Raw genomic sequence first — 15,202 nt, 5'->3', positions numbered from 1 at the left:
AATTATGGACTCTCCTTATGCTTTACATGTTTGGAATGCTGTGAAATAAAACAGGCAGGCACCAGATTTTAAAGAAAGTTTAGGAGTCTATCTACACATGTGGTGCACCATTTCCCTGATGTTGAGGTTGGCGATCTGCAGGCGAGTACCCTCTTGCCACATATGGTAGAGGGGGAGCAGGCACAAAATGGAGGGGAACAGAGAGGAGATAGAGCCAGTGCAGGAAACACTGAAAGAGTGGTCAGAGAGGTAGGAGGAGAACCAGGAGAGAGCAGTGTCCTTTAGACCGATGGAGCGAAGCATAGCAAGGAGGAGGTCATGGTCGACAGTGTCTAATGCAGCAGAGAGATCAAGGAGCATTAGTAGGGAGTAGTCGACCCTCGATTTGGCCATGATCAGGTCATTGTGTGAGGGCAGATACTTTTGTGAGGGGGTTTCGGTCGAATGTATGGGGTAGAAGCTGGACTGGAGGGTGTCGAGTTCTCAGAAAGATGAAGGGGAGGTTCGATATGAGTTGGCAGCATTGGTCGTGTCAAGGGTCAGTTTCCTTAGCAGAGGGGATATGATGGAGTGTTTAAATGAGGTGGGGAAAATACCAGAGGTCAGGGAGAGGTAGAAGATGGAGGTGAGGTGGGTAATGACAGCCGGGGAAAGGGACTGCAGATGGTGTGAGGGAAGAGGATCGCTAGAGCAGGAGGTGGGGCGAGCAGCGGAGAGCAGTCTGGAGACTTCTTCTCTGTCATTGGTTCTAGTATAAATAGTAAGTGATGGATGCCGTGCTGAAGCAGCCGGGATCAGCGGTAGCCGTTTAGTGTTTGGGGATTTCTTTTTGGATGTATTAGATTTTTTCTTTGAAGTGGTCGACTAGCTCTCCAGCACCGAGATCCATCATGGGAGCCTGTTCTTGGGGGCTGAGGAGGTAGAGGAAGGTGTTGAGGAGTCATATGGGGTTGTGTGATAGTGAAGAGACGAGGGAGGTGAAATAAACTTGTTTGGCGTGGTGGAGGGCGAGGTCATAGGCTTTGAGCATATATTTGTAGTGGGTGAAGTCTGCGGGCTGTTTGGGTTTGCGCCACAGTCGTTCAGCACACCTAGAGCATCGCCAGATGAAGCGCGCTTGGTGTGTGAGCCAAGATAGTCATGATCTGCGGTGGACGGCTCGGGGCACGGGGGGGGGGGTGCCGCTTCATCCAGGGCGCGTCTGAGGGAGGTGGAGTAGTGTTCAGATTACGGCATGAGAGGAGGAAGATGTGGGACAGGGAGGACTGTGAGATCTCGGCAAACTGCTGGGTGCGGATGGTAATAACGCCGCACTGAGGGTTTGATGTAAATTATATATTGTACTCCCCCAATCCCCGATCAGCGCAGCGTCTGCTTTGTGCACAAATATATGGTTCCCAGCATCCATACTAAGCACACAATACACAAACTCGGCTCCGTTCCTCCATCTCACACGCGCTCGGCTCCGCTCCTCCGTCTCGCACACACACGCTCGGCTCCGCTCCTCCTTCTCGCACGCGCTCAGCTCCGCTCCTTCATCTCGCACACACTCGGCTCCGCTCCTCCTTCTCGCACGCGCTCAGCTCCGCTCCTTCATCTCGCACACGCTCGGCTCCGCTCCTCCTTCTCGCACACACAGCTCCGCTACTTCGTCTCGCACACGCTCGGCTCCTCCATCTCGCACACAAACGCACGGCTCCTCCATCTCACACACGCTCGGCTCCGCTTCCCCGTCTCGCATACACACTCTCGGCTCGGATCCTCCGTCTCGCACACACACACTCGGCTCCGCTCCTCCGTCTCGTACTCGCTCGCCTCCGCTCCATCCACTCTCTGAATACATCCTGATGGGACACATAAACTGCAGGTCACACAGCAGAGTCCTGCATCCACTGAGCGGAGAGACCTGGTCATGTGACCCCTTGTCTCCTCCCACACACTGATCACATGACGGTGACATCATCACAGGTCCTGTAAGCAAAGAACAACCCCACGGCTCCTGTCCGGCTGCAGCTGGAGGTATGTGGGGACTCCAGCACTGGGGGGCAGATTTATGGAAGCGCATAGCAATCAATCATAGCGCTGTGATTGGTTGCTATGGGCGATGGGGACACTGCGGAATAAGTTGGCGCTATAAAAATAAAGATTATTATTATATTATTATTTACTTTGAGGCTGTTTGCTGCAGATTTATCTGCCAGAATGCTCTTGGTCATTAAGGGGTTAATAAGGAAGTCACCGGGTTCTGCGCCAACTTTATTTCCATAAGACGTGAATTCATAACCTGCAACATAAAGCGACATTTTCTTGCCATGTTCTTCTATTGTAATGCGGCTGTTCGGGGGTTAATAAGTGAACGGATCTCCTCCCCTCACATGTAACATTCCTGTAATGCGGCTGTTCGAGGGTTAATAAGTGAATGGATCTCCTCTAGAGATGAGCGAGCACCAAAATGCTCGGGTGCTCGTTACTCAGGACGAAATTATCGCGATGCTCGAGGGTTCGTTTCGAGTAACGAACCCCATTGAAGTCAATGGGCGACTCGAGCATTTTTGTATATCGCCGATGCTCGCTAAGGTTTTCATTTGTGAAAATCGGGGCAATTCAAGAAAGTGATGGGAACGACACAGAAACGGAGAGGGCAGGCGAGGGGCTACATGTTGGGCTGCATCTCAAGTTCCCAGGTCCCACTATTAAGCCACAATAGCGGCAAGAGTGGGCCCCCCCCTCCCAACAATTTTTACTTCTGAAAAGCCCTCATTAGCAATGCATACCTTAGCTAAGCACCACACTACCTCCAACAAAGCACAATCACTGCCTGCATGACACTTCGCTGCCACTTCTCCTGAGTTACATGCTGCCAATTCCCCCCCCCCCATGACCCAGTGTCCACAGCGCACACCAAACTGTCCCTGCCCAGCCTTCAGCTGCCCTCATGCCACACCACCCTCATGCCTATTTATAAGTGCGTCTGCCACAGGAAAAGCAGGCACACACTGCAGAGGGTTGGCACGGCTAGGCAGCGACCCTCTTTAAAAGGGGCGGGGCGATAGCCCACAATGCTGTACAGAAGCAATGAGAAATCCAATCCTGTGCCACCTCCATCTGGAGCTGCACACGTGGGCATAGCAATGGGGAACCTATGTGCCACACACTATTCATTCTGTCAAGGTGTCTGCACGCCCCAGTCAGACCGCGGTTTTTTCTAAATAGTCACAGGCAGGTACAACTCTGCAATAGGAGTTCCGTGTGCACCCACAGCATGGGTGGCTCCCTGGAACCCACCGGCGGTACATAAATGTATCCCATTGCAGTGCCCATCACAGCTGAGGTAGTAATGTCATGTTTAATGCAGGTGGGCTTCGGCCCACACTGCATGCCCCAGTCAGACTGGGGTTCTTTAGAAGTGGAAACAGATGCATTTACAACTCCCTGTGGACCCACAGCATGGGTGGGTGCCAGGAAGCCACCGGCGGTACATAAAAATATCCCATTGCATTGCCCAACACAGCTGAGGTAGTAATGTCATGTTTAATGCAGGTGGGCTTCGGCCCACACTGCATGCCCCAGTCAGACTGGGGTTCTTTAGAAGTGGAAACAGATGCATTTACAACTCCCTGTGGACCCACAGCATGGGTGGGTGCCAGGAAGCCACCGGCGGTACATAAATATATCCCATTGCATTGCCCAACACAGCTGAGGTAATAATGTTGTGCATAATGCAGGTGGGCTTCGGCCCACACTGCATGCCCCAGTCAGACTGGGGTTCTTTAGAAGTGGAAACAGATGCATTTACAACTCCCTGTGGACCCACAGCATGGGTGGCTCCCTGGAACCCACCGGCGGTACATAAAAATATCCCATTGCATTGCCCCACACAGCGGATGTAACGTCAGCTGTAATGCAAGTGGGCTAAAAATTTATTTGATTACACTGTAGGCGAGGGCCCACAAAAATTGCTGTATCAACAGTACTAATGTGCATCAGAAAAATTGGCCATGGCCAACCAAGAGGGCAGGTGAAACCCATTAATCGCTTTGGTTAATGTGGCTTAATTGGTAACTAGGCCAGGAGGCTGCCCAGTTAAAATAAAAATTGGTGGATGTGAAAGTTTCAACGCTTTAATGAGCATTGAAACGTATAAAAATGGTTTAGAAAAATTATATGACTGAGCCTTGTGGGCCTAAGAAAAATTGCCCGGTCGGCGTGATTATGTGAGGTTTCAGGAGGAGGAGCAGGAGGAGGAGGAGGAATATTGTACACAGATTGATGAAGCAAAAAGGTCCCCGTTTTTGATGGGGATACAGAACGATGCTTCCATCCGCGGGTGCAGCCTACGTATTGCTTAGGTATCGCTGCTGTCCGCTGGTGGAGAAGAGAAGTCTGGGGAAATCCAGGCTTTGTTCATCTTGATGAGTGTTAGCCTGTCGGCACTGTCGGTTGACAGGCGGGTACGCTTATCTGTGATGATTCCCCCAGCCGCACTAAACACCCTCTCTGACAAAACGCTAGCCGCAGGACAAGCAAGCACCTCCAGGGTATACAGCGCGAGTTCAGGCCACGTGTCCAGCTTCAACACCCAGTAGTTGTAGGGGGCAGAGGCGTCACGGAGGACGGTCGTGCGATCGGCTACATACTCCCTCACCATCCTTTTACAGTGCTCCCGCCGACTCAGCCGTGACTGGGGAGCGGTGACACAGTCTTGCTGGGGAGCCATAAAGCTGTCAAGGGCCTTAAAGAGTGTTGGCCTGCCTGTGCTGTACATGCCGCCTGATCTCCGCGCCTCCCCTGCTACCTGGCCCTCGGAACTGCGCCTTCGGCCACTAGCGCTGTCGTATGGGAATTTTACCATCAGTTTTTTCCGCCAGGGTCCTGTGGTATAGCAACACTCTCGAACCCCTTTCCTCTTCGGGTATGAGAGTGGAAAGGTTCTCCTTATACCGTGGGTCGAGCAGTGTGTACACCCTGTAATCCGTAGTGGCCAGAATGCGTGTAACGCGAGGGTCACGAGAAAGGCATCCTAACATGAAGTCAGCCATGTGTGCCAGGGTACCTGTACGCAACACATGGCTGTCCTCACTAGGAAGATCACTTTCAGGATCCTCCTCCTCCTCCTCCTCCTCCTCAGGCCATACACGCTGAAAGGATGACAGGCCAGCAGCATGTCTACCCTCACCAGTGGGCCAAGCTGTGCCTTCCCCCTCCTCCTTATCTTCCTCCTCCTCCTCACCGCGCTGAGATATAGACAGGAGGGTGCCCTGACTATCCAGCGACATACTGTCTTCCCCCGGCTCTGTTTCCGAGTGCAAAGCGTCTGCCTTTATGCTTTGCAGGGAACTTCTCAAGAGGCATAGCAGAGGAATGGTGACGCTAATGATTGCAGCATCGCCACTCACCACCTGGGTAGACTCCTCAAAGTTTCCAACGACCTGGCAGATGTCTGCCAACCAGGCCCACTCTTCTGAAAATAATTGAGGAGGCTGACTCCCACTGGGCCGCCCATGTTGGAGTTGGTATTCCACTATAGCTCTACGCTGCTCATAGAGCCTGGCCAACATGTGGAGCGTAGAGTTCCACCGTGTGGGCACGTCGCACAGCAGTCGGTGCACTGGCAGATGAAACTGATGTTGCATGGTGCGCAGGGTGGCAGCGTCCGCGTGGGACTTGCGGAAATGTGCGCAGAGCCGGCGCACCTTTCCGAGCAGGTCTGACAAGCGAGGGTAGCTTTTCAGAAAGCGCTGAACCACCAAATTAAAGACGTGGGCCAGGCATGGCATGTGCGTGAGGCTGCCGAGCTGCAGAGCCGCCACCAGGTTACGGCCGTTGTCACACACGACCATGCCCGGTTGGAGGCTCAGCGGCGAAAGCCAGCGGTCGGTCTGCTCTGTCAGACCCTGCAGCAGTTCGTGGGCCGTGTGCCTCTTATCTCCTAAGCTGAGTAGTTTCAGCACGGCCTGCTGACGCTTGCCCACCGCTGTGCTGCCACAACGCGCGACACCAACTGCTGGCGACGTGCTGCTGCTGACACATCTTGATTGCGAGACAGAGGTTGCGGAGGAGGAGGAGGAGGGTGGTTTAGTGGAGGAAGCATACACCGCCGCAGATACCACCACCGAGCTGTGGCCCGCAATTCTGGGGGTGGGTAGGACGTGAGCGGTCCCAGGGACTCTGTCCCAGCCTCCACTAAATTCACCCAATGTGCCGTCAGGGAGATATAGTGGCCCTGCCCGCCTGTGCTTGTCCACGTGTCTGTTGTTAAGTGGACCTTGGCAGTAACCGCGTTGATGAGGGCGCGTACAATGTTGCGGGAGACGTGGTCGTGCAGGGCTGGGACGGCACATCGGGAAAATAGTGGCGACTGGGAACTGAGTAGCGCGGGGCCGCCGCCGCCATCATACTTTTGAAGGACTCCGTTTCCACAACCCTATATGGCAGCATCTCCAGGCTGATAAATTTTGCTATGTGCACGTTTAACGATTGAGCGTGCGGGTGCGTGGCGGCGTACTTGCGCTTGCGCTCAAACACTTGCGTTAGTGACGGCTGGACGGTGCGCTGAGAGACATTGGTGGATGGGGCCGAGGACAGCGGAGGTGAGGGTGTGGGTGCAGGCCAGGAGACGGTAGTGCCTGTGTCCTCAGAGCGGGGTTGGATCTCAGTGGCAGGTTGGGGCACAGGGGGAGAGGCAGCGGTGCAAACCGGAGGCGGTGAACGGCCTTCGTCCCACCTTGTGGGGTGCTTGGCCATCATATGTCTGCGCATGCTGGTGGTGGTGGCTCCCCGGCTGATCTTGTCGCGACAAAGGTTGCACACCACTGTTCGTCGGTCGTCTGCACTCTCAGTGAAAAACTGCCAGACCTTTGAGCACCTCGGCCTCTGCAGGGTGGCATGGCGCGAGGGGCAGCTTTGGGAAACAGTTGGTGGATTATTCTGTCTGGCCCTGCCTCTACCCCTGGCCACCGCACTGCCTCTTGCAACCTGCCCTGCTGCTGCCCTTGCCTCCCCCTCTGAAGACCTGTCCTCAGTAGGCGTAGCAAACCAGGTGGGGTCAGTCACCTCATTGTCCTGCTGCTCTTCCTCAGAATCCTCGGTGCGCTCCTCCCTCGGACTTAATGCCCTTACTACTACCTCACTGATAGACAACTGGGTCTCATCGTCATCGGCCTCCTCACCCACTGAAAGGTCTTGAGACAGTTGCCGGAAGTCCCCAGCCTCATCCCCCGGACCCCGGGAACTTTGCAATGGTTGGGCATCAGTCACGATAAACTCCTCTGGTGGGAGAGGAACCATTGCTGCCCAATCTGAGCAGGGGCCCGAGAACAGTTCCTGGGAGTCTGCCCGCTCCTCAGAATGTCTCATTTTCATGGAGTGAGGAGGCTGGGAGAAAGGAGGAGCAGCAGCCAGAGGATTCTGAGTTGCAGCAGTGGACGGCGCAGAACTCTGGGTGGACGATAGGTTGCTGGAAGCACTTTCTGCCATCCACGACAGGACCTGCTCACACTGCTCATTTTCTAATAAGGGTCTACCATGCGGACCCATTAAATGTGCTATGAATGTGGGGACGCCAGAAACGTGCCTCTCTCCTAATCCCGCAGCAGTTGGCTGCGATACACCTGGATCAGGAGCTCGGCCTGTGCCCACACCCGGACTAGGGCCTCCGCGTCCTCGGCCGCGCCCACGTCCTCTAGGCCTACCCCTACCCCTACCCCTCAGCATGCTGTATTACCAGGAATGCAGAAACACAACACTGTAATTAAATGTGCCGCTTATTGGCCTGTGGTTGGAGGCTGAGTTCGCTTACGGAACACCAGGAAATAATTTGGTGCAAGCCTGCTGTAACACTTAGCTGGCTGCGTATTTATTTGGAGAAATACTACCCCCAGCAGACACGGACCCAGAACACTGAGCAGAGTGACAGGCAGGCCAAATAGATTTTTTCCAAATATTTTTTTCTAAAGGACCACTGCGTATATTCAATCTATAATATGTCTTCTGGCCCTGCCTACACAATTCTGTCCCTGATGTGTGTCTCACGGAACTGCAGTGTTGCACTGTTATTAACTGCAACAGACCGGTGATTTCAGAGCCAGGAAATAATTTGGCGCAAGCCTGCTGTCACACTTAGCTGGCTGCGTATTTATTTGGAGAACTACTACCCCCAGCAGACACAGACCCAGAACACTGAGCAGAGTGACAGGCAGGCCAAATTGTTTTTTTTCAAATATTTTTTTCAAAAGGACCACTGCATATATTCAATCTATAATATATGTCTTCTGGCCCTGCCTACACAATTCTCTCCCTGGAGTATTACTGCAGGGCGCAATGCTCTGCACGGCCGATATACCAAAAAAAAAAAAAAAGTGCAACACTGCTAAAAGCAGCCTCCACACTACTACACACGGTTAGATGTGGCCCTAAGAAGGACCGTTGGGGTTCTTGAAGCCTACACTAACTCCTAACAGTCTCCCTGCCTAACCACCACTTCTGTCCCTGTAGTATTACTGCAGGGCGCAATGCTCTGCACGGCCGATATACCAAAAAAAAAAAAATCTGCAACACTGCTAAAAGCAGCCTCCACACTACTGCACACTGTTAGATGTGGCCCTAAGAAGGACCGTTGGGGTTCTTGAAGCGTACACTAACTCCTAACACTCTCCCTACAGCAGCTCCAACACGATACCACTGTCCCTCAGCTATCTCACAACGCATCTGAGGCGAGCTGCGGGAGGGGCCGATTTTTATACTCCGGTGACACCTGATCTCCCCAGCCACTCACTGCAGGGGGGTGGTATAGGGCTTGAACGTCGCAGGGGGAAGTTGTAATGCCTTCCCTGTCTTTCAATTGGCCAGAAAAGCGCGCTAACGTCTCAGAGAGGAAAGTGAAAGTAACCCGAACATCGCGTGGTACTCGTTACGAGTAACGAGCATCTCGAACACGATAATACTCGAACGAGTATCAAGCTCGGACGAGTACGTTCGCTCATCTCTAATCTCCTCCCCTCACATGTAACATTCCTGTAATGCGGCTGTTCCGGGGTTAATAAGTGAATGGATCTCCTCCCCTCACATGTAACATTCCTGTACTGCGGCTGTTCGGGGGTTAATAAGTGAATGGATCTCCTCCCCTCACATGTAACATTCCTGTACTGCGGCTGTTCGGGGGTAATAAGTGAATGGATCTCCTCCCCTCACATGTAACATTCCTGTAATGCGGCTGTTCGGGGGTTAATAAGTGAATGGATCTCCTCCCCTCACATGTAACATTCCTGTAATGCGGTTGTTCGGGGGTTAATAAGTGAATGGATCTCCTCCCCTCACCTGTAACATTCCTGTACTGCGGCTGTTCGGGGGTTAATAAGTGAATGGATCTCCTCCCCTCACATGTAACATTCCTGTAATGCGGCTGTTCGGGGGTTAATAAGTGAATGGATCTCCTCCCCTCACATGTAACATTCCTGTCATTTAGATCAGTGGTCCCCAACCTTTTTTGGCACCACGGAGCAGCTTCAAGCAAGACTATTTTTACAAGGCATGGCAGGGTTGGGCGGGTCATGGGCGGGGCTTTGGTTATATGGGGTGGGGTTATGAAGGGAGTTGGAGTTTAGTGCATTCTTATTTAATTATGACATTTAGAATGTCTTGGCAGCACACACATAGGGCAGCATATAAATTATCCCCCCCACCCCCAGTAATAGACAGCCACCACCCCTCAGTAATAGAAAGCCCCCCCCAGTAATAAGCAGGTCCCCCCGCCGTAATAAGCAGGTCCCCCCCCAGTAATAAGCAGCCCCCCCAGTAGTAAGTAGCCCCACCCCCAATAGGCAGCCCCGAGTAATAGGCAGCCCCCCCAATAATAGGCAGCCCCTTCCCCTGTAATAAGTAGCCCCCCCAGTAATAACCGTCAACCCCCCGTAATAGGCAGCAGCCCCCCAGTAATGGGCAGCCCCTTCCCCTATAATAAGTACCCCCTCCAGTAATAAGCAGCCCCTTCCACTGTAATAAGCAGCCCCTTCCACTGTAATAAGCAGCCCCCCACCCCCAGTAATAAGCAGATCCCCCCCCCAGTAATAAGCAGGTCCCCCCCCAGTAATAAGCACCCCCCCCCCTATAGTAAGTAGCCCCCAACCCCCCAGTAATAACCAACCCCCCTCCCAGTAATAGGCAGCCCCGCGTAATAGGCAGCCCCTCCCCCGTAATAGGCAGCCCCTTCCCCTGTAATAAGTAGCCCCCATCCCCCAGTAATAACCAGCCCCCCCAGTAATAGGCAGCCCCTTCCTCTGTAATAAGTAGCCCCCACCCCCAGTAATAGGCAGCCCACCCCATAATATGCAGCCCCCCCCCGTAGTAAGCAGCCCCCCCCCAGTAGTAAGCAGCCCCCCCCAGTAATAGGCAGTCCCCCAACCCATATACTTACCTCCTCCCTGCTGTCGCTCTCTCACTGCTTGCCCTGACGTCAGTGTGCAGCCCGGAACGCTTCCTCCCCGAGTCCTTTCCTGCGGAACTAATTAGCAGGGGACTCGGGGAAGAGGATCCTGGCTGCACACTGACGTCAGTGTGCGACGGTATCAGCGCGATAACCAGCGGGGAGCTGCGGTGCCCCCGCTGGTAATCGCTTCAGTGGTCAGCGGGGTCGGCACGTCGCAGGCCACATAACACAAGGCAGCGGGCCGGATTCGGCCCGCGGGCCTTGTGTTTAGAGCAAAAGTTCCCGGCGGTGCTGCGGACCGGCGCTTAACACCCAACGGCCCCGCCCCGGTCTGCGGCCCGGTGGTTGGGGACCCCTGATTTAGATGACGTACAAATTTAACATTACTTTTCCGCATTTTGAGGAACACTTTGTTTTGCTGCACCAAGCCAAGTTTGCAGCGGCTCATAGGTGTCAAAATGATAGATACCCCCCCAAATGACCCCATTTTAAAAACGACACCCCTTAATGTATCCACTGAGGGAGGTCATTAGTATTTTGACCCCACATTTTTTTTCAGTAATTAATTCAATTTAGAGGAGAAAAAATAAAATTTTATATTTTTGCATACATGTCATTTTAAATACATATTTTTTTCCTATAGTGCCCATGAAAATGAGGATTGACCCCCCAAAATGGATCCCCCTGTTTCTCCCGTCTTCAGAAATATACTAATTGTGGCCCTAGGAGCAGTCGGTGGTTTTCAGAACATAAATTTTCCTTGAAGGCGTTTTAGGCCCCATAGCACTTTTGTAGAGCTCTTGAGCGGCCAAACCCAAAGAGAACCCCCACAAATGACCCCATTTGGAAAACTAGACCCCTTACCGGATTTATCTAGGGGTGTGCTGCCCATTTTGATCCCACAGTTTTTGAATGAATTCAAGCAAAGCAAAAGGAAAAAAATGTGATTTTCATTTTTTTGTCAATTCTGCCATTTTAAAAATAGCTTTTTTTGTACAGCACACACATGAATGAAGATTTGCACCCCAAAATGGATCCCCCTGTTTGTCCCGTGTTCAGAGACATACCCATTGTGGTCCTAATCTTATGTCTGGATGCACAACGGGGCCCAAAATGTAAGGAGCAGTCGGTGGTTTTCAGAACAGAAATTTAGCATGAAGGTGATTTAGGCCCCATTGCCCACTTGTAGAGCCCTTGAGCGGCCAAACGACAGAAAACCCCCACAATTGACCCCATTTTGAAAACTAGACCCCTTAACAAATTTATCTAGGGGTGTACTGTGTATTTTTACCATATAATTTTTGAATAAATCTAAGCAAAGCAGTAGGGAAAAAATTACAATTTTCATTTTTTTGGCAGTTGTGTCAATTTAAAAACTGTTTTTTTTTGTACAGCACACAAATTAATGAAGACTTTCACCCCAAAATGGATCCCCCTGTTTGTCCCGTGTTCAGAATCATACCCCTTGTGGCCCTAATCTACTTACAGCACACATGGCTAGGCCTGTAATGGAAGGAGCACCCGTTGGATTTCAGGGTACTATGGAATAAATTCCAGGCCCCATTGCCCACTTGTAGAGCTCTTGAGCATCCAAAACGATAGAGAACCCCCACAAATGACCCCTTTTTTTTTTTACCATATTCGTTTTTCTTATTGAAAGGTTGGTCAGAGAAAACAATAGTCCATTAACACGTAGAGAAGTCTGATGATCCCATTCTGGACAGTAATATAAACCTCTAGATATTCTTCTGTACAATTTCAGCCCAGTATCTCCAACAAGGAACATTTCTCTAATGTATAAAGTATTACTCACAGTTTATCTCTTTTTATTTTTGCTAATTGGTTTCTTATGTTATCAATTTAGGTGAAGAGCAACGAAACAAAACCAACAGGAAATGGGCATCATAAAAGAATAATCCATATACAGCTTGTTTTAGTGTTGAGATTTCCATTTTCCCCCGGTCTCCTCATATTTTTTCGTAGAGTTGTTTCGACATGCTAACCATCCCTCAGATAAGCATTGCTCTGCCATCCGGCCCAAGAATTCCTCCTTTTTTGGAGGGAGTTGTTCTCTTCAATGTTTAGCAATTATAGTTTTTGCTGTCATAAATGAGTGTCCCAATAAAAATCTTATGTTTGGAGGGAATTTTTTGAGGCCTATTAAGAGCGGATTAGTTTGGTTTCTCTAGGAATGAAGCATTTTAAGGTGTTTGACATTTCACCTAGAACTTCACTCCAGAACTTATTTAGTTTAGGGCAAAACCAGAAAATATGGGACAGGGAGCCTTTTTGTCCACATTCCCTCCAACATAGGCCCGTTCCAATTTTGAATCTATTTGTCAATAGCGAAGGAGAGAGATACCATCTTAGATGGAGTTTCGTTTGGGTTTCTAAAATCCCCATTCCTCTAGTGGATTTTAAGGAGGTTTTATATGCCTTTTCCCACGAGTCTGTGGATATTGTTTCCCCTAGTTCTCTTTCCCAATTTAGTATATGGGATTTCTTCTTTGGAGAAATGTTGTCTGACAGTATATCATAGAACCTTCTTCTATCTGATTTATCTCCTGTTTTCCCAGAGGGGATTTTGTTGATAATTGTAGTGGGGATTTGAAGATTATGTAAAGAGGTTTTTTGTAGAAATGAGTTTATTCTACAGTAAGTGAAGTGTTCTTTTTGTGGTAAGTTGTATTTGGAGCTAAGTTCTGGGAATGTTTTTAGGCCTTCTACGGTCAGTAGATCATCTATCTTCTTTATACCCCTCTTCGACTATTCTTTTATCGCAAGGTCTGGCAAGAAAAAGCTTAAGGTTTCGATAGGCAGGGGAGGCTTTTTTTAACTGTCTTTTGGAATCAATATTTGTGTGAGTTCTTTCCATGCCCCTATTGACGCCATCATGGGAGGAGATATTCCCGGTAGTTGCAGTGGTCAGTCTGGTAAGTTATATACCCCGGACAAAGACACGGCAAATAGGAAGGCTTGGCTTGAGGCTCCGGCCATGAAGCTCTTTTCTATTCCTGCCCACCCCATGGACATGTCTTTGTTCATCCATTCTTTGATTTGGTTTAACACTACAGCTCGGTGATATATTTTTAAGTGTGGCATGTCTGCCCCGCCATTTTTCCAGTGCAATGCTAAGATTGATAGAGATATATGAGGTTCCCCCCCATATATATTTGTTTAACCCCTTGAGTGGCGGGTTTCTTACCACCCTGTCAGACCCACCAGGGCAGGTTTTTAAAATGGTCTAATCATTTAATTTCAACTAATTTTCCAATCTCGTTCCAAGAGCCATAATATTTTCATTTTTCCATTGACCAGGCCATATGAGGGCTTGTTTTTTGCAGGACAAGTTGTACTTTTTGATGGTGTCATTGTTGGGTATATATAATGTATTGCATAACTTTTGTGAAAACAATTGTAGGGAGATTAGGGGGAAAAAAAAGAAATCCTGCCATTTGTTTTTTCGATTTCATTTTTACGGCGTTCAGCGCGCAGAATAAATAGTGTGATAACATTATTCTCTGAGTCACACGATTCTGGTGATACCAAGTTTATACAGTTTTTTATGTTTTGCTATTTTTGTACATTTAAAACAATTTTTTTTCTTAAAGGTTTGCTTTTGTGTCCCCAATTTCCAAGAGGCGTATTAATTGTTTTTACCATTGCCAGAGCTCTAGAAGGCCTTGTTTTTTGTGGGATGAACTCCAGTCTTCATTTATCAAATTTTTTGGAACAAGTAAAATTTTGGTCACTTTTTATTCCATTTTTTCTAGTGGCAAGATTAACAAAATCTGTAATTCTGGGATGTTTTTTATTTTTATTTTTCACAGCTTTCTCTAAGCAGTATAAATAATGTATTAAAGTAATTCTACAGGCCAGTATGATTATGCCAATACCAAATTATAATAGTTTTTTTCTTTTTCATGACTTTTTCACACTTAAAAAAAAAAAGTAATACAAGTTTAAATCACCCTCCTTTTGCCATATGTATAATAAAAAAAATCTAAATCATAAAAGAAAAATACATATTTGGTATCGCCGCGTCCGTAAATGTCCGATCTATCAAAGTAGTGCATTATTAACCCTGCAAGTTGAACTTAGTCCGAAAAAAAAATAAAGAACCCCACAAATGCACTTTTTCATTCACCCTGTCTCCCAGAAAAAAATGCAATAAAAAGCGAGCAAAAAGTCGTATGTACTCCAAAATGGTACCAATGTTAACTATAGGACATCCTGCAAAAAATGAGCCCTTGCTCAAGTACGTCGATGGAAAAATAAAAAAGTTATTGCGCGCAGAAGATGCAGCAGAAAATAATTTAAAACAATTAAATGTCTTTGAAAAAAAATACAAGTGCTACAGTAAAAAAAAAGTATTTGATATGGAAGTAATCGTACCGACCCATAGAATAAAGTTATTATGTCATTTTTGTTGCAGTTTGTGTGCTGTAGAAACCAAACGCACTGAAGGATGGCGGAATGTCATTTTTCTTTCATTTTACTCCACTTAGATTTTTGTAAACGTTTTTCAGTACATTATATGGTACTTTAAATGGCACCATTGAAAAATACAACTCGTCCCGCAAAAAACAAGCCCTCATACAGCGACATCGATGGAAAAATAAAGGAGTTACGAATTTTAAAACGTTAGGAGGAAAAAAAAATTGGGAAAGAAGAAAAAAAGGGACCGTGTCATTCAGGGCTTAGTCAGACGGGCGTTTTTAGCCGCGATTTGCGCATGCGTCCGGCGATTTTTTAAAACCATTGCTTTGCAATGGTATC

The 15,202-nt window shown here is 49.0% G+C and overlaps 1 protein-coding gene across 1 annotated transcript in view; it reads left to right on the top strand.

The window, feature by feature from the left end:
- The window catches only part of LOC136624338 (oocyte zinc finger protein XlCOF7.1-like), a 407,640-nt gene that overhangs the window by 174,724 nt on the left and 217,714 nt on the right, over positions 1-15,202 (top strand). The window lies entirely within an intron of this gene.

Source organism: Eleutherodactylus coqui, chromosome 4, assembly GCF_035609145.1.
Source record: "Eleutherodactylus coqui strain aEleCoq1 chromosome 4, aEleCoq1.hap1, whole genome shotgun sequence".
Taxonomy (NCBI): Eukaryota; Metazoa; Chordata; class Amphibia; order Anura; family Eleutherodactylidae; genus Eleutherodactylus; species Eleutherodactylus coqui.
This window is presented reverse-complemented; position numbering and strand designations above follow the sequence as displayed.